The sequence below is a fragment of the Schistocerca nitens genome, chromosome 4 (genome assembly GCF_023898315.1).
Source record: "Schistocerca nitens isolate TAMUIC-IGC-003100 chromosome 4, iqSchNite1.1, whole genome shotgun sequence".
Lineage (NCBI taxonomy): Eukaryota > Metazoa > Arthropoda > Insecta > Orthoptera > Acrididae > Schistocerca > Schistocerca nitens.
In genome coordinates this window covers 568,613,514-568,637,517 of record NC_064617.1, presented here as the reverse complement: position 1 = coordinate 568,637,517, position 24,004 = coordinate 568,613,514, and positions in this window count along the sequence as shown.

The window sequence follows — 24,004 nt, the reverse complement described above, 5'->3', positions numbered from 1 at the left end:
GGTAATTTTGAGAATGACAGACGTAACAGACAGGACAATAGATACCAGCCTTATGACAATAACAGACGTTCTAACAGAAATTACACAGATAATTATAATAACGGTAATTCGTACCGGAATGATCAATCATACGGAAACAGTAATCGGTATCATCAAGACAGAAATTATTCATACAATAATAGAAACTCTTACTACAGAAATAACCAGGGTAGTAGGTCTAACAATAATTTCAGAAGTGACAGTCGAAATTATACAAGAAGTAGTTATGCAGACAGAGAGGAAAACAGAAATTTTAATAACAGACACAACCAAGAATTTGCATCTAACAGACAGGAAGGACCTAATTGGCATCCTCCGCGTGACAGAAATTCAGAGAGACAAGTGGAAATAGTAGACATTGATCCGCGAAATGTCGGGAATAATCAAAGACGTGACGCAAACAATCGACAATGACTAGCAGCTTCGGCTTGTGGCAGCAATATAGACGGGTCAGAAAGTAATGACACTACAACTTTACACTACGTACGCCTGGAAGATATGAGAGACATTTTGCTAGGCGAAAAGGAGAATAATGTAGACGCATTTTTACATCCTGTTATTGAACTATGTGTGGGTAAGAATAAGTTCACTGCAGTTCTAGATTCTGGGAGCCCATTGAACGTCATTAGTGAATCAGTTTTTCGTATATGTGAAAGAACTATTGCCTGTCCTGTGTTACCTATTTCTAAAACTACAATTCGAGGAGCGATTTCTGGAAAAGGTGTGGAAGTTAAACAACAGACCAACCTAAATTTCATTTGTCAAGGATACGAATTGTCTGCTAATTTTATTATTGTTCCATTACTCAGTACACAGATTATATTAGGTATGGAGTTTCTTAACACACATAAGGCAATTTTGAACTTTAAAGAAGGAAGTGTGAATTTGACTGTTGCCGGAATGCCGAAATGTTTGAAATTTTTCGAGTGTTTAGCAAGATCTGAATCAGATACAAAATGTTTAAGGTTTCTTACTTCTGATGTTTTCGTTGAGCATTATGACGACAGTGTGTTTATTCATGACAATGACAATAGATACAGGGACGCGATGGAGGATATAATTAATAGCGAAAAATTAATTAATGAAAAGGTTAAAAAAGCTGAAGTGCCAGATGACGTTGCAAGAGAAGAGCTGCACCATATTTTGACTTCACATGCTACAGTGTTTAGTCATCACACAGGAACTATACAAGGCTTACAATATTTATTTAAAGTAAAAGAACACACACCATTTCGCGGAAAAACGTACGCTATTCCTTTGGCTTACAGAGACAAGGTTAAGAATGAACTTCAATACATGTTAGATCAGGGCATTATTGAGCCGGCAGTCAGCCCTTATACCAGCCCATTACACGTTGTTCTTAAAAAGGATGGGTCAATTCGTTTGGTTCTGGATTCCAGACAGATAAATAATATTATTATTCCTGAAACTGACCTTCCACAAAATTTAGATGAACTTCTTCAACATTTCCATGGAATTAAAGTTTTATCCACGATTGATATGCGCGCAAGTTTTTGGCAAATAGAACTCCACCCTGATTGTAGAAAATACGCTGCCTTTTTAGCATTTGGTAACTGTTACCAGTTTCGGAAATTACCGTTTGGACTTACTGTATCTTCAGCAGCATTCATTCGTAGCCTAAATGAAATTTTACCTGTTTATCTTCGTGACAATATTACTTCATATGTTGACGATATTCTTATTGCTAAACATTCTTGGAGTGAGCATAACAAAATTTTGGATTCATAATTACGTATTTTTGCACGAGTTGGCATGACAGTGAACTTGGAAAAATCTGAATTTGGTCGTTCTCAGGTGAAATTTCTCGGTCACATTATTTCTACAGAAGGTATTCTTCCTGATCCAGAGAAACTAGACGCTATTCGTAATTATGCTGTTCCTACCACAAAACGTGATGTTCGTAGTTTCCTTGGTGTCTGTAATTTTCTTAGACGCTTTGTTAGATTGGACAATTTGGCCACACCTCGTTTATGTGAACTATCTGGAAAGAAATCTAACTGGTGTTGGGATGAGGAAGCTCAGTCAGAATTCGAACAACTTCGTGATGCTTTAGTTGCTGCTCCACTTCTTTCACATCCGGATTTATCTAAAGATTTTTGTTTGGCGACGGACTCATCGTACAAAGGCATAGGTGCACATTTATTTCAAGAGATAGAAGAAAACGGCGTTGTAGTACAGAAGACTATTGCATTTGGAAGTCGTGTTCTCTCTAAATCCGAAAAGAATTATTCGATTACGGAACTTGAAGCTTTGGCTGTTGTTTGGGCTTACACAAAATTTCGGACATTTTTGTTTGGCAGACATACTAAAGTTTACACCGATCATCGAGCTCTGGAATTTCTTATGTCGACAAAATTAACTCATGGCAGATTGTCACGATGGGCGTTGTACCTACAGGAATTTGATTTTAGTATTGTTTACATACAGGGATCTTCAAATATTGTTGCTGATGCTTTATCACGTGCACCTATGGGTTTGAAACAAAGTGCTGAAGAGGACTGCAAAGAAAACCATTATTGTTTGATGTACATTCAAGGTGTTGCGTTTGAGAACTTTATTTCGTCTTCGCTCCAGGACATCGCTAAGGAGCAAAATAAGGATCCAATCTGGAAGGACATTAAGGAGAAGTGGAGGAGAAAGGAAAGCGTAGCGATCAGACAGTATTATTTAGTTCGCAATGATATTCTCTTCAAACGAAAATCGGTCGAAAACACTGTTTGGTTAGTTTGTATTCCTGATGAGTGGGTCAATAAATTGATTTGGTACACACATTTCAGTTATGCGCATTTTGGTCCCAGAAAATGCTTTCATAAATTACGAGAAAATTGCTACTTCAGTAATATGGAAAAACGTATTCGTTCTGTTCTTGCCAAATGCAAATTATGTCAAAAGGCTAAGCCTCCAACGATTTCTCACAGAGCACCGTTGTTTCCTATCATTCCAGCGAAATTAAAGGACATGGCTGCAGTCGATTTGTTCGGTCCAGTGGTTCGTTCTACTAATGGTTTTGCGTACATTTTTGTAGCAGTGGAATTGACATCAAAATATGTGTGTTTTACACCTTTACGCAAAGCAACAGCTCGTTCAGTATCTAACGCTTTCATCAAACATTTTCTTAAAGAAGTTGGTCATGTTGATAAGGTTATATCAGATAATGGATCACAGTTTCGCTCTAAAATTTGGCTACGTACTCTACGGCGTCGTAAGATTAAACCAATTTTTATTTCACTTTTTCACCCTCAATCTAATGCTTCAGAGAGATGGATGAAGGAAATCAATAAATTGTGTCGTCTTTATTGTCATTAGAATCACAGAACTTGGGATCAGTATCTTCATATTTTTCAAAACATTATGAATGAACTTCCTAATGACTCAACTTCTTTACCGCCTCTATTGATATTAAAAAATAAAGTACCAACAAATCGCATTTCTGAAATCGTTCCTTTTCCGCCTTCACGGAAACTGCGGCATTCTGAAGTTGTCAACCTGGCTCTACAAAATATTGCGTCTGCGGCTGCAAGAAGAGAGAAATCAGCTAAACGTCCTGGTCGTTTAAAAATCTTGTCAGTTGGTCAAAAGGTGTTAATTAAGTCTCACCGTTTGTCTCATAAAGGAAAAGGCTTGTGTCGCAAATTTTTTCTGCTTTATAACGGTCCGTATAGAGTTCGCAAAATTATTCATGATAACACTGTTGAAGTAGAAACTCTTAAATCTCGACGCTCTAAGGGAATACATCACATATCTAACGTTAAAATTTTTGTGGAATGACATACTTTTGAGAAACCAACAGTTATACGTAAACATGCGGAGAGTACAAGGATACCGCGCTGTGTTCTGGCGGCGGCGCGTACTCAAAGCAACAGTGAAGTCTGCGTGCCGCACAAGGCAGTCGTTGACCGCAAACAATCACTTCCTACGTCACGCGCCTACAGCTGATCGAGCGCTCAGTGCGAATGCACTGACAGACGTAAACAAATACTCAGTCTAATTTCTCGGATTAAATTCAGTATAAAGCTATGGTGACTTTATAAATTATGTTATTAACGTTCAGTATTTTTCAGGATACGGTTGTGTAAAATATTTAAGACCTTCAGGTAAATTCTGTGCATGTCCGACGTTAAGACGACTTACTATGGAGAAAATTTCAGGAAGAATGTAATAACAAAAAAAAAGTAAAAAACCAAAAAGGTAACGATTAATTGAGTTTATTTTTCAAGTAACATATTTCCACTTAGGTACGTACTTTAGACGTGATTTGCTGCTCGCGATTACGTGATTCATTCTTTGTGCTAAATTTGATGTTCTATGAATTTCCTTGTGAAGCGACGTGCTTACGCACATTAACTGATTTTGACGATGATTGATTAATGAACAGGCTTGTTATTTGTATATATTATGCATTGCTTGGCTGCACTGCTTTTTCACTGATGTCATATTTTTTAATTATGTGCCTGCTGTGCTTATTTATTTAAATTGTAATTGTCACCTGATTAATTGTGCTGATATGGTTATGTATGTAGGTTACACTTTGTGATTTCTCTGCTTGCGCCTTCATGTTTACTTATTAAGATTACATATAAACATTTATTTGCTTATGCTGATATGATGCTAATGACTTGTTTATTACGTAAGATATATGTTTGCTGCTGTGCGTATGGATTGCATATTTACACATTTCTGTTTTGTTGTCATAACTACTCTTCAATTTAGTATATAGAAATGCTGATATACTGTGTACGAACATAGAGTTTAGGTTACACTGTGGTATTAATTATAGATTGTTCGCTTGGCAGAGCCTCGTTGTGGGGATTGTGCTGCATCCACTTGTTGACATTCTGTTCTCTACTGGTATATTTACTCGCTATTGCTTGTTTTGCTTACGCTCAGTGCCTTATTATTTAAGATAAGAAACTTAACTGGTATAATTCGACATAAACGACATTAGTACAAGAAACTTCATAAAAGTCACATGAGCTGGAGGTTTTATGGAAGCTGTATAAATTTATGCTAATAGGAAGGAAGCTAACGACATGACATACCAACACTAGGTTAGACCATTGACAGTTATTACACTGCATTTTTCGTGAGTAATTGAAATAGGAAGTGACACTCGACACAAAAAATACTCCACATGTTTGCTTCTGCTATGATTCTTGAAGTGGTGTACACACTGTGAAATATTATGATCATTCACACTCCGTAATCGTACTTAATTACTGAGAGTTATTCGAACTAAAGTCTGTTAGAGGTCATGTATGCATTTCTTTTATTTAATGATGGACAAGGAACCAAAATGTATCTTATAATTTATAATGAGTAGAAAATTTGGGTCAGATGGATTACACAGAGGTTGTGTGTGGACACTGTGTCTTCGGATTGTATGGGATGCTGAATTGAAGTTTGCACTAGGATTTTGTCTGTACTTGTTCGAGGAGACTGACTAGAGGAAAGAGTTGTTATGGAAGTGAAATGATATTGGTGCTGAGGTTTATATATATCGACGTAGTGAAGAGGTATTATTGAAGTATTAAGATTAAGTGATGATTATTGGAGTTTTCGTGGACAAGAGGTAAGGTAAATGATATTGATGATAAGGTTTATATATATCGACGTAGTGAAGAAGTATTATTGAAGTATTAAGATTAAGTGATGATTATTGGTGTTTTCGTGGATAAGAGGTAAAGTAAGTGAGGAGCATATTTTTTTATTGGTCCATATGGAACAAGGAGGATGAAGATGGCAGACTAGAACACTCAAGTAGAAGGAAGATTGTCTACACACACACTTTGTCAAATCACTAAGCAGTATATACTTTATTTTTGAGAGAGGAAGCATTTGCATATCTTGGTACACTGACAGTTGTTCAGCAACCGTACATTTTGATCTGGCTTGGCAAACATTGGTCTTGACATGATGACTATGACGTTGACTTAACTATTATTGACTATTATACATTGCTGCCACTACTACTTGGTACACATGATGAACATCAAATTTTGGACAGAGTTACATTTACACAGTTAACACTATTTAATTATACAGTAGTACTTAATGTGGATGAAAGATGAGTGGATGTGTTTTGTGTGTTTTCCTTTCCTAATCCTACCCACCTATCTCCTAAATATTATTTTATTTGTTGGTAGTGGCTTGCACTGACACCCATAAATATTATAGGTTTACTGGTATTTGTGTATTGTAATAGTTAATAGGACAATTATCTGATATCATTTGTGTGTTTATTATGATTTGTATGTTTAGTGTAAAAGCATTATATGTGTATTCAAACTATTGTTCATGCCTGAACTGTCTGATTAGTGATGGTGCTGCACTTTTCAACATGATGTGTGACATTTAGTCATGTTTAATTTCTGCTGATGAACTGTGTGATCAGTGATTGTAAAAATTATGGACTGTTACTTGTACCTTTTCTACATGATTGGTGCCACTAGGACATGTTTAATTTCTGCTTATAAACTCTGATGAACAGTGTGATCAGTGATACTGAATTTTATGGAACTGCTTCTGCTGAGAAATGTGACTTGTTGCTGTGTGTACCTGCTCAACATTGCTGGGTACCACTGATGGACTGCTTCTACTGAAATGATGTTGTTTCTTGCTGTCTGCACCTGGTCAACATTACTGGGTGCCACTGATGGACTGCTTCTACTGAAATGGTGTTACTTGTTGGTGTCTGCACCTGCTCAACATTGCTGGGTGCCACTGATGGACTGCTTCTACTGAAATGGTGTTACTTGTTGGTGTCTGCACCTGCTCAACATTGCTGGGTGCCACTGATGGACTGCTTCTACCGAAATGATGTCACTTGTGGGTGTCTGCACCTGTTCAACATTGCTGGTGCCACTAATGGAACTGCTTATACTGAAATGGTGTTACTTGTGGGTGTCTGCACCTGTTCAACATTGCTGGTGCCACTAATGGAACTGCTCATACTGAAATGGTGTTACTTGTTAGTGTCTGCACCTATTCAACATTACTGGGTGCCACTGATGGACTGCTTCTACTGAAAAGATGTCACCTGTTGATGTCTGCACCTGCTCAACATTGCTGGTGCCACTAATGGAACTGCTTATACTGAAATGGTGTTACTTGTTGATATCTGCACCTACTCAACATTGCTGGTGCCACTAATGGAACTGCTTATACTGAAATGGTGTTACTTGTTTGTGTCTGCACCTATTCAACATTACTGGGTGCCACTGATGGACTGTTTCTACTGAAAAAATGTCACTTGTTGGTTTTTGCACCTGTTGACCATTGCTGGGTGCTACTGCTGGAACTGTCAACTGCTTATTCTTGAGCTATGGAAAGCGTTTATGTGAATATTTGTATAAACTGATTTTTTGTGTATTACTGTTTGTGAAAAATTATGAGACTCTTACCTCCACATATTCGTCATTGCTGACGCTATTGATTGAACTGTTTAACCACATAATACTTGTGTAAACTGTTATGTAAAGTCACATGTATGAAAGAATTTGTATTGCTTACTGTATTTTATATATTAGGTTATTGAAAGGTCAGTGCAAAGCCAAAATTTTATCTAGTATGTGATATTTACGTATTAATATTATCTTTTATTTTTGTCTGTATTTTTTTTTGACGAATTTGGTGGTATTTTCACCACCAATGCTGGCAAAAATACCATCAAATTCTAGCCCGTGGAGGAAGGGCATATGAAAGGTGGCTACACTGAGCCACAGCGCCAGAGATCGCTAGAGAGCATTGTTCCGCCGCCTCCACTGGCAGTGATTATTGAGGTGTCGTAGTGGGCAGTGCTTGTCCAGGACTCGTAGTAGTCAGTTCGTGTTCAGATGTGCTAGTAGGGAGTGCTTGCTGAGATGTGATACTGAAAAGTTCTTGTTGAGATGTGGTAATAGCGAGTCGGTGTGGAGATATATTGTAATGATTAGAGTGATTTTGGTCAATATATGAAGGTAACGAAACTTGATTTATTTTTCATTATTTCCATGTTTTAAATAATGCGTCATTACAGGTTCAGTCAACAAAGCATCTGGCTTGTGTTCTTGGATTAGAGTGTAATTCTGGTTCTCTTGAGTAATTATGGTATTTTTATTTTCTTTAATTAATTCAGTATAAATGATATTTAAAATTTCTTGTGTTGTTGAAGAAGAACCGTGCCAGATGCGTACGTTGAGTCATACTTCCACACACAGAACAGTTATACTTGTGCTTTGGTTTCGTAGGTTTTATAGTTGTTGGGGACTTAATTAATTAATTGTGTTAATGAAAATTTCCATTTCATTCTTTGTTGTTGTTGCTATGCAGTCAGATTGCGTACAAAAATAGTCAGGGCCAACCGTTTACGAGACTTCGTAATCGGACAGACAGCTACTGAAGCAAAAAATTAAAATTATTTGCATTTTATTTTAATTAAGCCCCCATGCAATGGTCATTCAGTGTCTTCTCAGTGTTTTAAGAATCGCCAATTGTGTTTTTTAACTTTCTGGTGACTTTTTTAACTGTCCCCCATGAACGTCTCCATGTCAGTCTATTTTTACCTCCATTTTCTCCCATTACTCTGTTTTATGTTCCCCCTTTTTTATCGCCTTATGTATGTAACATTTTATTCTTATTTTAGTTGTCATGTCACTTGGCTGAAGAGCGAGGGATTGTGCCGCTGACAGCCCTCCCCTGCCCATATGGGGCAGGGGAATGAAATCACAATAAAGAAAAAAATCGGAGTGGCCCTATGGGTACAAGTGAAGCTGAACGTTCTGGACGCCCTGTGGAGGTTACGACTCCAGAAATCATTGATGAAACCCATGAAATGGTGATGGATGAGAGAAGAGTTAAGGTGTGTGAGTTTGCTATTGCTGTGGGCATCTCGAATGAACAGGTACATAATATTTTGCATAAACATTTGTACATGAGAAATCTGCCCGCAAGATGGATTCTACGATTGCTCATGCTTGACCAAAAAGGGAATCGTGTCAAGTGTTGCAAGAATGGTTTGCAGTTGTTCAGGAAGAACCCACAGGACTTTAAGCGTCGTTGGATACATTACTATACTCCTGAGACCAAAGAACAATCTAAGCAATGGGTTACCAAGGGAGAATCTGCACCAATAGAGGCGAAGACCATTCCTTCGGCCGGAAAGTTTATGGCGACTGTCTTTTGGGATTCGCAAGGGATAATCCTCATCGACTATCTGGAAAAGGGTAAAACGATTACAGGTGCATATTATTCATCGTTATTGGACCATTTGAAAACTGAGGTGCAAGAAAAACGCCGGCGATTGAACCGCAAGAAAGTTCTTTTCCATCACGACAATGCACAAGCACACACCTCAGCTATTGTGGTTGCACAAAATTAATGGAAATAGGATTCCAACTCGTTTCACATCGTCCCTATTCTCCAAACTTGGCTCCCTCGGACTACTATTTGTTCCCCAATTTTAAGAAATGGGTGGCGGGACAAAGATTTTTTTCAAATGAGGAGGTGATTCCAGCAACTAATAGCTATTTTGCAGACTTGGACAACTCCTATTATTCGAAAGGGATCAACAAATTAGAACAGCATTGGACGAAGTTTATAAGTCTAAAAGGAGACCATGTCGGAAAAGAAAAAAAGTTTAGCCTAAACAAGTAAGTAGTTTTTACTTTTGCACCGACTTTTCAAACGCCCCTCGTGCAATACGCTTGTACCTCCTCTTCTAAAGTACTGCTGTGCAGTTTGGGATCCGCGTCATCTAAGATCGACGAAGAACGTCACGAAAGTTGAAAGAAAAGCAGCTCGCTTCGTGCTACCTTGAAATAGTGGAGAGTGCGCCACGGATATGGTAGTTTGGATGGCAATCATTAAAACAAAGGCGTTTTTCGTTGGGGCAGGATCTTATCATGAGATATGAATGTTCAGCTCTTTTCTACGAGAGCGAAAATATTTTATTGGCGTCTACCTGCGAAGGAAAGAATGATTACCATTATAAAATAAAGGAGATAGGAGCTAGCACAGAAAAATTTTAGTATTCATTTTTTCCGCGTGCTGTTAGAGAGTGGAACTGCACGGTTGGACGAACCCTCTGCCAGGCACTAAACTGTTAATTGCAAATTAATCATATTGATGTAGATGTCGCACCTCTACAAAAGCATTCAAAGGTTTCTGTTACTGCCAGACTGCCAGACAAATTAAAACTTTGTACTCCATATTAGAATCCATGTCTTTGCGTTTTGATGACGACGGCGAGGGAATATCATTTTGGGAAAAAGCATAGAACCGAAAATAAAATCTTCTATCTGCGACGAAATTTTGGAATGAGGAACGGTGAAATTTAAGTATTAAGTTCGCGAGGAGACTACACTGACTGGTCAATTGGCAACAGTGTCGCCGGCGTAAGACAGGCTGCGTTTCGCGTCCATTCTTTGCTCACAGTTTCAACTTGGCTGGAGTTCTATCACAACAAACACATCGATGCAGAGTGACAGATTCGTTCTTGAAAGATAATCTCAAATTTATGCACTGTTGACTATCTGTTGCATATATGTTTAACTTTCTGCTTATTGTTATCACGTAGCATGTAAAATGATGTGTGAAATCACAGTAACAGAGTCAGTTACCACTTATGCAAGTTATGCATATACACTTACGATGAAAAACATTATGACCACCTGCTTAACACCTTGCTTGTTCGTCTTCGAAACAAAATACATCACTGATTCTGCGTATCAGGGATCCTACAGTTTGTTGATAGGTTTGTGATGACATGTGGCGTTAGATTTCTACGCACAGGCTATGTAGTTCGCGTAAAAAATAGGCTCATGACTTGCGTGCGCAGTGATGGCGCCTGATAGCGACCCAGATAGGTTCCCATACGATTTACGTCAGGCGAAACTTGTCGCCGAGACATCAACGTGATTGACTATGATGCTCCAGAAACCAGTGCAGCACGGCTTCCCCTCCGAGATGAGGACCATTATACTGCTGAAAGGTGACATCGCCATCGGGGAAGACATCAAGCATGAAGGTATGCAGGTGTTTCGCAGCTGTCAGTATGTCTTCGATTACTATCTCAAGTCCGATTCAAGCACAGGAGATTGTCTCCCATTGCGTAATACTGCTCCCACCAGCCTGCGTCCATGACTCGCCGCACTTTCGAGCTGCCGTTTACCCCGATGAAGGCGTTTGTGTAGACGACCGGCGACCTAGTGTAGCAAACATGTGATTCAAACGAAGAACCGACACGTTTCAATTGATCGACGGTCGAATTCCGATGGCCTCGTGCCCACTGCAATCGTAATTGACGATTTCCTTAGGTCAACATGTGAACGCATGGGACTTGTCTACTACAACAACAACGTACGATTAATGGTGTGCTCCGAAACACTTGTGTGTGTACCAGTGTTGTGCTCTATCGGCCGAGATGCTGTCTTACTTTTAAGAGCAGACGAGCCTCTGAACACCAGGCTCTGTGAAGAGTAGTGGACGTCCAACTATATAGCGCCTAGTGGCAGTCTCGCTGTCCTTCTACCTCTTTCCGTAGATGTTCACGACAGTAGCACGTCAACACTGGATCAGATTCGATGTTTTCGTAATACGCGTTCAAAGGCTCTGCTTAAAAATAATCTGCTGTTTGTCAAAGTCGCTAATCTCCAAGAATTTCCCCATTTGCGATCCATATCTTTACTAGGGGATCCCCCGTCCGTGTCTGCTGCGCTTAAATACAGGATGAGGCAAATAAAAGTGGCCCACAGAACAAAGAAAGTCAGCAGAGGAAAGGAAACACAGTAGTAACCTGACTATAGCAGATGTTGAAAGTGACCACCATTCATCTCTTGCCGCTGTTGAGCCCTGATCAGCAAACTGCTGAAGGAGCATCGAGGCTGGACTGCTAGAATTGCTACAGTCTCATCTGAAATGTTTTGCTGCAGTTCCTGAAGACTATGAGGACTGTTGCGATACACTATACTTCAGCGCTCCCCACACAAAGTAATCGCACACTGACAGGTCAGGTGACCTGGGTGGGCAGCTAGGGCTGCGACCAGACTGGTTTCTGATAACAACTCAGTCGTGAAGATTGTGTAAATGTGCTCCAAGATTAGGCCGGTTGTGTAGGCAGTTGCTCAATGCTGTTGGAAGTAACTTTAGGCCATTTCTTCCTCCATTAATGCTGCCTCAAATGGTTTCAAAATTTATCCACTCGTACGGGGCACTTTTGTTTGACCCACCCTGTACTTCTGTTACCCCCTTATGTGCTCGCAACGCCACCAGCTGGCAACCTTTATCGCGGTGGGCAGTGGTCATAACGTTTTGGCTTATTAATACATCACTACAACTGATAAGCCATGTAGCACAAAAAATTTACATTTCTATAAAATGAGTGATAGTAATTGGCATAGTATGTGGTACGAACCTGATACAGTTTGACAATAGCACAATGGTCGATAAATATGCTTGAAAATAAAAAAAAATCTGTTTGAATGTACAGAACGCTAAAGAAACGGGGACTAGTTTAGCAGGGGATACAACCCGTCGGCTTTGACCAATGACGTCAGAATTGGCCAGAGAGCATGTACTACAAAGATGAAAGAGCTGAGAAGAATGTTCAGAAACAAATGAATGCAAGAGAGAAAAACTGTACTTCACATATATAAGGGCCAGTAGTATTTTCACGTTAAGAATATCGCGTGTTTGTATCTTAGTATTTCTCCGCAAAATACGATGGAAAGAAATGAATGAAATATATTACTAGCAAAGAATACATCACGTTACATGTATGACAGTTGTATCTCGATACTCTTTCGAACTGTATTGCTTAAGTGCCGTACGGGATACAAGTTCAGCGTACGTCGATTTCTTAGCTTCAACTAGCATTGCTGTCCTATTGTTCACCTGAACTATGTATTCCCTGCTTCACTAAACCGTAAATGAAATACCCGATACAAATTAAAAGCTCATTCGAAGTGTGTTGCTTAAGTACAGTACGGAATACGAGTTTGTCGTATGTCGATTTCTTCGTTTTCACTAGCATTCCTGTTCTTCACTTGAACGATGTATCCTCCGCTTCAGTAAACCCTAGTTGTGTTGTTTATTTCGTCTCCGCTATTACTAACAGTCTTTTCTTACGTACATATCAGTATTACTGATGACAGAAGGACATACGTATGTAATATATGTATACCAGACTTCCGTTGACCTCTATATATGTACACTGGTAACGAAAAGGTGGAAATAGACGTGCGTTACATTTGCAACCTGCACCTCAATTGAACTACACGGAGACAAGAAGACGACACATGTACAATTTGTATCCCGTACTTCACTATGGGGTATAGTTTTCTTGTTGCTGTGGACGCTAATAGTATCCCATTCGTTACTTGAGCTATAGAGCTATACCCAAGATTTGTATCTTGCTCGCCAACTGACATATATAGTGTCAGTGTAAAGGCGAAGTGACGGACGGGATACAAATTTTAGTTGTGTCGTCAGTGTAAAGGCGAAGTGAAGGACGGGATAGAAATTTTAGTTGTGTCGGGGGTTTCGCCTGTAATATAGCAAGTACACATTCGAAAATGTCGTACTCATACTAGTGCTGGGAAACGAAAGGAGATCGACAGCTGAGAAATGTCTATTACGTACTTCACAACACGAAAATACACATATTGGTGGAATAAAAAAGTGAAATATGTCAAAATAGTGAAATACAGTGAAAGAAGCAAATGGAAAAGTGAACTTACCACACGGAAATATCGAGGAATAACCGAAGCTCGCCTAGACAGACAGTAACGAAAATTACATACCCACAAAGAAACAAATCCATTACTATAATGAAAATAAGTCACTAAATATTGTTCTACAATAACAAACTAATACTCCAAATTACCTCAATATAATTACGAATAATTATTTTAATGTACCGTAATAGCGCTTATCCGGAGCACAGAACAGTTTTATTAACTATGCCTCGAAGTGAAGACATTACTATCTATGACTAATGTATGACGTCATTGATCAAAGCCGACGGGTTGTGTCCCCTGCTTCACTAGACCCAAGAAACGTAGTATGCGCTAATGTTCAAATAATTACGAAGTACATATTTAATCATTAAATAAAGAGGAAATCAGACCGTTTTGTAAAACTAGTCTCGTAGTTTGTACTTTAACATGTATCACTAGAAGCAATCGGTTTAATCGATGAAATGGAGTTGAAAGGACAGAACCACCAAAAAAAGTTTACTCTTTCGATTGAACAACTGACATCACAGTTCTTACCAGTAATACACAATAATTCATGCTCACTTGTTCCCGTCTGATACTGGCTTTTTGTCTTCTTGTTAGAACTCGAGAAAGTTCAGACACACTTCGAAAACAAGTATCTCTATGCGATGTTCCTTAAGTAGCACGCAACACTTAATACAGCACAAGAAGGCACTGAGAATGAGTTCACTCGTCGCGAGTAGGTATCGCTCGGCTGCCAGGCGACTGCTCGTGACGTATGGCGCGATATTTGATTGTCGAGACCGTCGTCCGGGAGCGATGATATAAAGTAACAATCGCTTTTACTGTATGACAGCTTTTTACCGAACATACGTAACGTATAACTTATTTATCTCGACTGTGAATCTCCAGAATATTAACAGAAGATTATCAGGCCATTAAAATAGATGTTTGTCACTTGAAGCACCAAACTTCCCCTAAAGTCTATCACTTTCCTTTCGTGTAACATAATGAAATGAATATAATGTTGAACCATAAGAAGGTACGTGTGTCAGAAATTACCGGCTAAGGACTGAGTAATACGTACATAACTCGGAAAGCACATATTACAGACACTTTTCGCTGGGAAAGACATCTCTTTCAGAGAACTCTTCAAAAGCTACATCATAACAACGATAGAAAAGAGACTTAAACATATTTTACAATAATTCCTCGTCGCTTTGTCCTGGAATATACTATCATGCTCATACTACCGAAAGAACTAATTGCGCTATGCCTGATTTGTATGCAGGACCACGTAATGTAAATTATTTTCTTATCTCCTTCCGGTGCAGTCGTTTGACAATACGAAATGGTTACTACAAGAGATCACTACATGTATTCCTTTGTATGGCAATCAGTCCCACCGGAAAGTAATATTTCGGTAATGCAAATATCAAGAAACAAGTTATTAGGAATGACACAGTTTTCGAAGGCTGTAAAACCAACTAATTATAGTAAACGAAAATTCAGATAGAAAGTTCAAGCTTAAGTTATCTGACGAAAATTTTTGTGCAGGACCGGGATACACGTTTCCTTTCCAGCAACTATTGTCCGCCGGTCGCGGTGGTCGTGCGGTTCTAGGCGCTCCAGTCCGGAGCCGCGCTGCTGCTACGGTCGCAGGTTCGAATCCTGCCTCGGGCATGGATGTGTGTGATGTCCTTAGGTTAGTTAGGTTTAATTAGTTCTAAGTTCTAGGGGACTGATGACCACAGCAGTTGAGTCCCATAGTGCTCAGAGCCATTTGAACCATTTTTTGAACTATTGTCCCTGTTAACTAAGCACGCAAGATATAAGACATGATTTCATTCATAAGTACAGTAGAACCCCTCTAATCCGACCTTGGATGGTCCGTCACTCCGGTTAGTCCGACCATGCTCAGCCTCATGAGCCTGTACTGACTTGTCACTGACTGGACGCCTGTCAGGCCATTGTTGCGGTGTATATCGCTGTGCATATTGTTATACTGTACGTTATTGTGCAGTTTTATCCTTTGTTGGGATTAAAAAACGTCGTAGTTTGCTTTATCCCGTGTTCTCCACAGTACTTATTACTGTTGATTCATTGTGTGTACAGTAGTCTGTTTTTCAACATGTCTGGATTCAAACGTAAACACGTAACTTTCACTAAATAAAAAATTAGCAGTGCTACAAGGACTAGACGGAGGATAATCGCTCCAAAAAATTGCAATGGAACTGAATGTAGGTGTTACGACAATTAAGGATTGGAGGAAGAATCGGAAAGACATTGAATCCTATACAGTTACGATTGATGGTGAAAACACTGAAGAATCGCAAAACATTAAAAAAGCCTAAACTTGAACTGCTTGATAACGCATTGTCGGTGTGGTTTTGTCAAGAAAGAAGAAAAGGAACTCCAATATCCGGGCCAATTCTCAAAGATAAAGCGATAGTTTTGCACAAAAAATTGGAAGCCGAAAGTAAATTTCCTGCCAGTGAAGACTGTATTGATCGTTGGAAAACTCGTCATGGTGTCCGATTTGTTTCTATTTCCGGTGATAAATTATCTGCCGATGCCACAGCTGCTAAGGAGTTTTCTGTTAAGTTTCAAGAAATTGTAGAAGAAAATGAGCTCTTACCCTGCCAAGTGTATAACATCGACGAGACAGGGCTGAACTTTAAAATGTTGCCAACAAAAACGCTCTCAGCTTCAAATGAATCCGTGGTAGGAACGAAACTGATAAAAAATAGAATAACAGTCATTCCTTGTAGCAACGCAAGCTCCCCTTGTTCGTCAGTGGCAAATCTAAGAAGCCAAGGGCATTCAAAAATATAAACTTATCTTCCTTGCCTGTTTATTACCGCAATCAAAAATCTGCTTGGATGGACTGCAACCTATTTAAATTCTGGTTTTTCGACGAGTTTGTGCCATCGGTCGAAAAAGACTTGAAGCAAAAAATCTGCCTCCTAATATGACCTCACTCATCCAACCAATGAATCAGGGCGTTATCGAATGGTTAAAAAGGCGATATCGCAGAAAGTATATCAGCTCAATCTTGAAAAATTTGAAGGAGGTCATAACTTACTTGAGGCAATGAAATCCCTGAACATCAAAGATGCTATCTACACAATCGCTGCAGCATGGGATGAACTGAAACGTGACACACTGCAGAAATCGTGGCGTAAGCTTTGGCCACAAGTTATGACTTAAAATGAGCATACCGAAGATGAGCTAAACAACGACGCACTGGAAATCGTTAAAGATCTACAAACTCTGGAGCCGAACGTCCCTGCCATGAAGTTGAAGAGTGGATCAACGAATGTGACAAAGACTGTGACACTTTTGAAGAGCTCAATGACGACCAGATTGTTGCCGCTGTTAGCCAGGAAACTGTGAATGAGGACTCGGACGGCGAAGACGAACCCCCCACCCGGATTTCACACAACGATGCAAAAAACGCTTTTGACATCACCCTTCAATACATCGAGCAGAATCCAAATTCAACTCCAATGAACGTTTTGTGGATAAAAAAAAATGGATGGACACTGCAGCTAAATCTAGAATAACATCTGCTAAACACTGACTTTTTTTTACAAGTAATTTATTTTCGTTTTTACTGTAAAAACAATGCATACAGTATAATCATTTCTTAGTTTATACGTACAGTAGTTTATTTCTTTGTAAAAAATTTCGTTTTTACACTCCTGGAAATTGAAATAAGAACACCGTGAATTCATTGTCCCAGGAAGGGGAAACTTTATTGACACATTCCTGGGGTCAGATACATCACATGATCACACTGACAGAACCACAGGCACATAGACACAGGCAACAGAGCATGCACAATGTCGGCACTAGTACAGTGTATATCCACCTTTCGCAGCAATGCAGGCTGCTATTCTCCCATGGAGACGATCGTAGAGATGCTGGATGTAGTCCTGTGGAACGGCTTGCCATGCCATTTCCACCTGGCGCCTCAGTTGGACCAGCGTTCGTGCTGGACGTGCAGACCGCGTGAGACGACGCTTCATCCAGTCCCAAACATGCTCAATGGGGGACAGATCCGGAGATCTTGCTGGCCAGGGTAGTTGACTTACACCTTCTAGAGCACGTTGGGTGGCACGGGATACATGCGGACGTGCATTGTCCTGTTGGAACAGCAAGTTCCCTTGCCGGTCTAGGAATGGTAGAACGATGGGTTCGATGACGGTTTGGATGTACCGTGCACTATTCAGTGTCCCCTCGACGATCACCAGTGGTGTACGGCCAGTGTAGGAGATCGCTCCCCACACCATGATGCCGGGTGTTGGCCCTGTGTGCCTCGGTCGTATGCAGTCCTGATTGTGGCGCTCACCTGCACGGCGCCAAACACGCATACGACCATCATTGGCACCAAGGCAGAAGCGACTCTCATCGCTGAAGACGACACGTCTCCATTCGTCCCTCCATTCACGCCTGTCGCGACACCACTGGAGGCGGGCTGCACGATGTTGGGGCGTGAGCGGAAGACGGCCTAACGGTGTGCGGGACCGTAGCCCAGCTTCATGGAGACGGTTGCGAATGGTCCTCGCCGATATCCCAGGAGCAACAGTGTCCCTAATTTGCTGGGAAGTGGCGGTGCGGTCCCCTACGGCACTGCGTAGGATCCTACGGTCTTGGCGTGCATCCGTGCGTCGCTGCGGTCCGGTCCCAGGTCGACGGGCACGTGCACCTTCCGCCGACCACTGGCGACTACATCGATGTACTGTGGAGACCTCACGCCCCACGTGTTGAGCAATTCGGCGGTACGTCCACCCGGCCTCCCGCATGCCCACTATACGCCCTCGCTCAAAGTCCGTCAACTGCACATACGGTTCACGTCCACGCTGTCGCGGCATGCTACCAGTGTTAAAGACTGCGATGGAGCTCCGTATGCCACGGCAAACTGGCTGACACTGACGGCGGCGGTGCACAAATGCTGCGCAGCTAGCGCCATTCGACGGCCAACACCGCGGTTCCTGGTGTGTCCGCTGTGCCGTGCGTGTGATCATTGCTTGTACAGCCCTCTCGCAGTGTCCGGAGCAAGTATGGTGGGTCTGACACACCGGTGTCAATGTGTTCTGTTTTCCATTTCCAGGAGTGTATATTCAGTGCTATATACATTTTTTAGTTTACAATATATATCATTTATACGTTATTAAGTACAGTACAGTACTGTAATTTGTTTGTCGTTTTTCCTTTTAAAACCAATACAAATTATAGTGTGTGTAGACGTTTTTTTAGTTAATATATTGTTTAACACTGTGTAAAAAACATCTTTTTATATTCCCGTAGACGTCTTTTAGTTCTTAAATCGTTTAATTTTTTGTACTAAATGTATTTTTATATTTTTGCAATAAATATTAGATTTTTCTGATAATACGACCTTTTTTTCGTTCCGCCCAAGGTCCCGGTCCCGAAGGTGACGGATTAGAGGGGTTCTACTGTAAACTTGAAATGGCGTAGTGTAGACTTTTGTGTTGGACGGGGATTCGAACCCAGAACCTAATCAATTGATAAATAAGAACAATCAGATGCTGGATGTGGAAATTTTTTGCCATACCGAAATGACTGAAACTGAAATGACGAGAAGAAAAAGTTTTATCTTATCAGGATACGAACCCAGCATTTATCGGCGTTGTTTTCTATCCACGAATAGACTTAACTGTCGGTTTATTTAAGTAGTAGTGGTATGTACATGTGTTTAAATTTACAACGTTTCGAAAAGTTTTATGCTGAGCCGGAGTTTAACTTGCACATATTATTACTGACTACACATCAGGAGACGTTAAGTGTCTAATTTTTCCTCGTCAGTTGCTAGCATTAAGCGTAAAACTGAAATAATACAATGAATGTTCTCCCTCTGACGGGGAGTTAATAACGGCATTACTTCTTTGTTGTGTCCGCCCCCAGTAGCAGAATGTCAATCCTAAGGACCCGGGATCGATTCCCGGCTGGGTCGTAGATTTTCTCCGCTCAAGGACTGGGTGTTGTGTTGTCCTCATCATTATCACTTCATCCCCATCGATGCACAAGTCGCCGAAGTGGCGTCAAATCGAAAGACTTGCACCCGGTGAACGGTCTACCCGACGGGAGGTCCTAGTTACACGACATTTATTTATTTATCATTGCTGTAGACAACGCGTGGAGAGAAAGATAGAAATCATTATTTGTGGGGGCGTTCAGTAAGTAATGCAACACTTTTTTCTGAAAGCATGTTGATATTATTTAGGATTCGATTACACCATATTATTTCCTACTCTTTTGGCAACAAGACCCTGTTTTTCAACCTAATCTCCGTTCAATGCGACAGGCTTACGCCACCTTATTAAGAAGACGATTATGCCCACATGACACCTCTCTATTTGTCACCGTCGGACCCAGCTCCTTGCAGCATCAATAAACTCCGCATCGCCCACGTACTGATTCCCGCACAGATGGTCCTTAGTTGCTCTTTATTGTCTTCTGCTAGGCGACGAGGAACGTAGCGGGCACATACATTTGAGTACCTCAACTGTTGGACCAGTGTGTCAGCACTACACCCTGCAAAATCCAGTTGAGCAGCAAACTGTGTGATTGTGATCTGTCGAGAACCTAGAAAGAATGTGTGAGCACCTTCCAGCATTGCAGGTGTCTCAGTTATCTGCGGCCGGCAGACACGCGAGAGCTCAGAAAGGTTAGAACGACCTTGTTGTGAATATGACAGAAGACTCATCCAACGACTCACCGTGCTTTTGTTCACTGCTAGGTCTCCGTAGACATTCTGCTAGCACCCATGAATATCTAAAATGTTCTGGTTTTTCCGCCAATAGGAACTCAATGACAGCTCTCTGCCTGGAACACATCTCCGTTACAAACGCCATTTTGAATACTATGTATAGTACCGCCACCTATCGAAACTTAATGTAACTATGGGGGCTGAAGCGGGAGTATGCCAAGATGTTCCACAGAAAATTACGCCTTTTTTCATCAGCAATTGGCGGAGAAAGAAAATTTGTTGCCTTACATACTGAATGCTCGTCGATTTTTCACCTGAAGTTTGGTGCTAATGCTGTAGTTTCAAATGACATAATGAAAATGTTATTTACCACGCAAAAGGCTAATTTAACAAGATGGAAAACGTTACTGTAAACCCAAAATTTCTTTGTGGCCCGAATAAACTTCATCATGTCTCGAATAACACAAAATATCTTCCTAGAATAAGAACAATAACTAGCGAAAATAACTCAATCTGCCTCCACACAGGCAAACTAAATACGCTGTAACACTCTACAATACATACACTATACGATCAAAAGTATCCGGACACATCCAAAAAACAAACGTTTCTCATATTAGATCCATTGTGCTGCCACCTACTGCCAGATACTCCATATCAGCGACGTCAGTAGTCATTAGACATCGTGAGAGAGCAGAATGGGGCGCTCCGTGGAACTCACGGACTTCGAGCGTGGTCAGGTGATTGCGTGTCACTTGTGTCATACCTCGGTACGCGAGATTTCCACACTTCCCTAGGTCCACTGTTTCCGATGTGATAGTGAAGTGGAAACGTGAAGAGCACGTACAGCACAAAAGCGTACAGCCGGCCGCTGTGACCGAGCGATTCAGAGCGCTTCAGTCTAGAACCGCGCGACGGGTACGGTCGCAGGTTCGAATCCGGCCTCAGGCATGGATATGTGTGAGATGTCCTTACGTTAGTTAGGTTTAAGTAGTTCTAAGTTCTAGGGGATTAAGTAGTTCTAAGTTCTAGGGGACTGATGAACTCAGATGTTAAGTTTCATAGTGCTCAGAGCCATTTTTTTGAACAAAAGCGCACAGGCCGACCTTCTCTGTTGACTGACAGAGACCGCCGACAATTGAAGAGGGTCGTAATGTGTAATATAATGTGTAATACGAAGACATCTATCCAGATCATCACACAGGAATTTCAAACTGCGTCAGGATCCACTGCAAGTACTATGACAGTTAGGCGGGAGGCGAGAAAACTTGGATTTCATGGTCGAGCAACTGCACATAAGCCACACATCACGCCAGTAAATGCCAAACGACGCCTCGCTTGGTGTAAGGAGGGTAAACATAGGACGACTGAACAGTGTAAAAACTTTTTCTGGAGTGACGAATCACGGTACACAAGGTGGCGACCCGATGGCAGGGTGTGGGTATGGCGAATACACGGTGAACGTCATCTGCCAACGTGTGTTGTGCCAACAGTAAAATTCGGAGGTGTGGGTGTTGGGGTGTGTTCGTCTTTTTCATGGAGGGGGCTTCCACCTCTTGCTGTTTTGCGTATCACTATCACAGCACAGGCCTATACTGATGTTTTAAGCACCTCCTTGCTTCCTACTGTTGAAGAGCAATTCGTGGATGGCGATTGCATCTTTCAACACGATCGAGCACCTGTTCATAATGCGCGGCCTGTGGCGGAGTGGTTACACGACAATAACATCCCTGTAATGGACTGGCTTGCACGGGGTCCTGACCAGAATCCTATAGAACACGTTTGGGTGTTTTAGAACGCCGACTTCGAGCCAGGCCTCACCGACTGACATCGATACCTCACCTTAGCGCTGCACTCCGTGAAGAATGGGCTGCCATTCCCCAAGAAAACTTCGAGCACCTGATTGAACGTATGCGTGCGAGAGAGGAAGGTGTCATCAAGGCTAAGGGTGGGCCAACACCGTATTGAATTCCAGCAATACCGATGGAAGGCGCCAGGAACCTGTAAGTCATTTTCATCGAGGTGTCCGGATACTTTCATCACATAGTGTAGTTTGTGACCTTCAATAAATGTGGTAGTACTCACTTATTATACCAGAAAATATTCACTTATTTACAAAATCCAATAGACATCAACTACAATTAACTATTCACCTACCAAGCTTACGTCTAAATGATCATTTCACCAGCTACACCGCCTTCCACGGGTAGAAATTCATGATTTATCAAGCCCTTGCCGTCTATAAAGGCAATCAGATATTAGATTTTGTCAACGAACTATTTTTGGGAGGCGCAGAAGACGAACACCATGCCATTGACTGTCGCTTGGCCTCAAGATCGGTGTGGTAGCAACAGGTCCCAAAAAAATGGCTCTGAGCACTATGGGACTCAACATCTGAGGTCATCAGTCCCCTAGAACTTAGAACTACTTAAACCTAACTAACCTAATGACATCACACACACCCATGCTCGAGGCAGGATTCGAAACTGCGACCGTAGCGGTCGCGCGGTTCCAGACTGACGCGCCTAGAACCGCTCGGCCACACAGGCCGGCAACAGGTCCCAGCCATATCGTGTAATGATGCGTAACCGCGGTGCCTCAAGAGATTCCAAACGCTTTTGAAATGTAAATTGGCGGTAAGTTCCTATGGGACCAAACTACTGAGGTCATCGGTCCCTAGGATTACACACCAGGCTTAAAATAACTTACGCTAAGGACAACACACACACCCATGCCCGAGGGAGGACTCGAACCTCCGACAGGGGAGCCGCGCGAACCGTGGCAAGACGCCTCAAACAGCACGGCTACCGAGCGCGGCCTCCAAACGTTTGCTGACAGTTTCCAACAGCTGTACAACTGATGTCAGAAGTGTGCCATAACTAACAGCGATTAGTCTGAGGGCTAGTGAAGGCATTTCGTTTATTTCCTGAGACCATTCACCGAAGTTTTCAGATACGTCTTGTGTAAAGATTTCATTCATACGAGGGAATATAATAATTCGCAATACCCGTGAATGAACCACAGGTTCAATAACAGTATTCGTAGTGAAACAACATTACAACTGCTGAGTACAGAATAGATCCACAGTTATAACAAGATTTTAAATGGCATTTAATTTTTGCAGTCACACATTCTGCGCATACTGCTGTAATCCGGTTTGGTTTTAGGTAGAATATTTACTTTACCATGGCCTGCGTGCAATACACAATATTTCCTTAGAATAGCTCCACGTGCAATAGCCACGACAAGCCATAACTCAAGCTCACAACTCCCGTACGATTGGCTTCACATAAAGCACTATTGCACATAACACTCACTCAGTTTGAGCGCCAGAGTACGTGGACACCAACATTAGCTTCAGAAGGAATCTGACTGCGCTCTTTGTTATCTACTGAAGCCATTCTTCGCTATCTTGTAATGCTGTGAGTGCGATCGGAGTAAAACAACAACTGCTCCAACGGGTTGTTTGTCAAGTCAGGGCCACTGATGCTGACCATGTTCATCCCCTATCGATTAG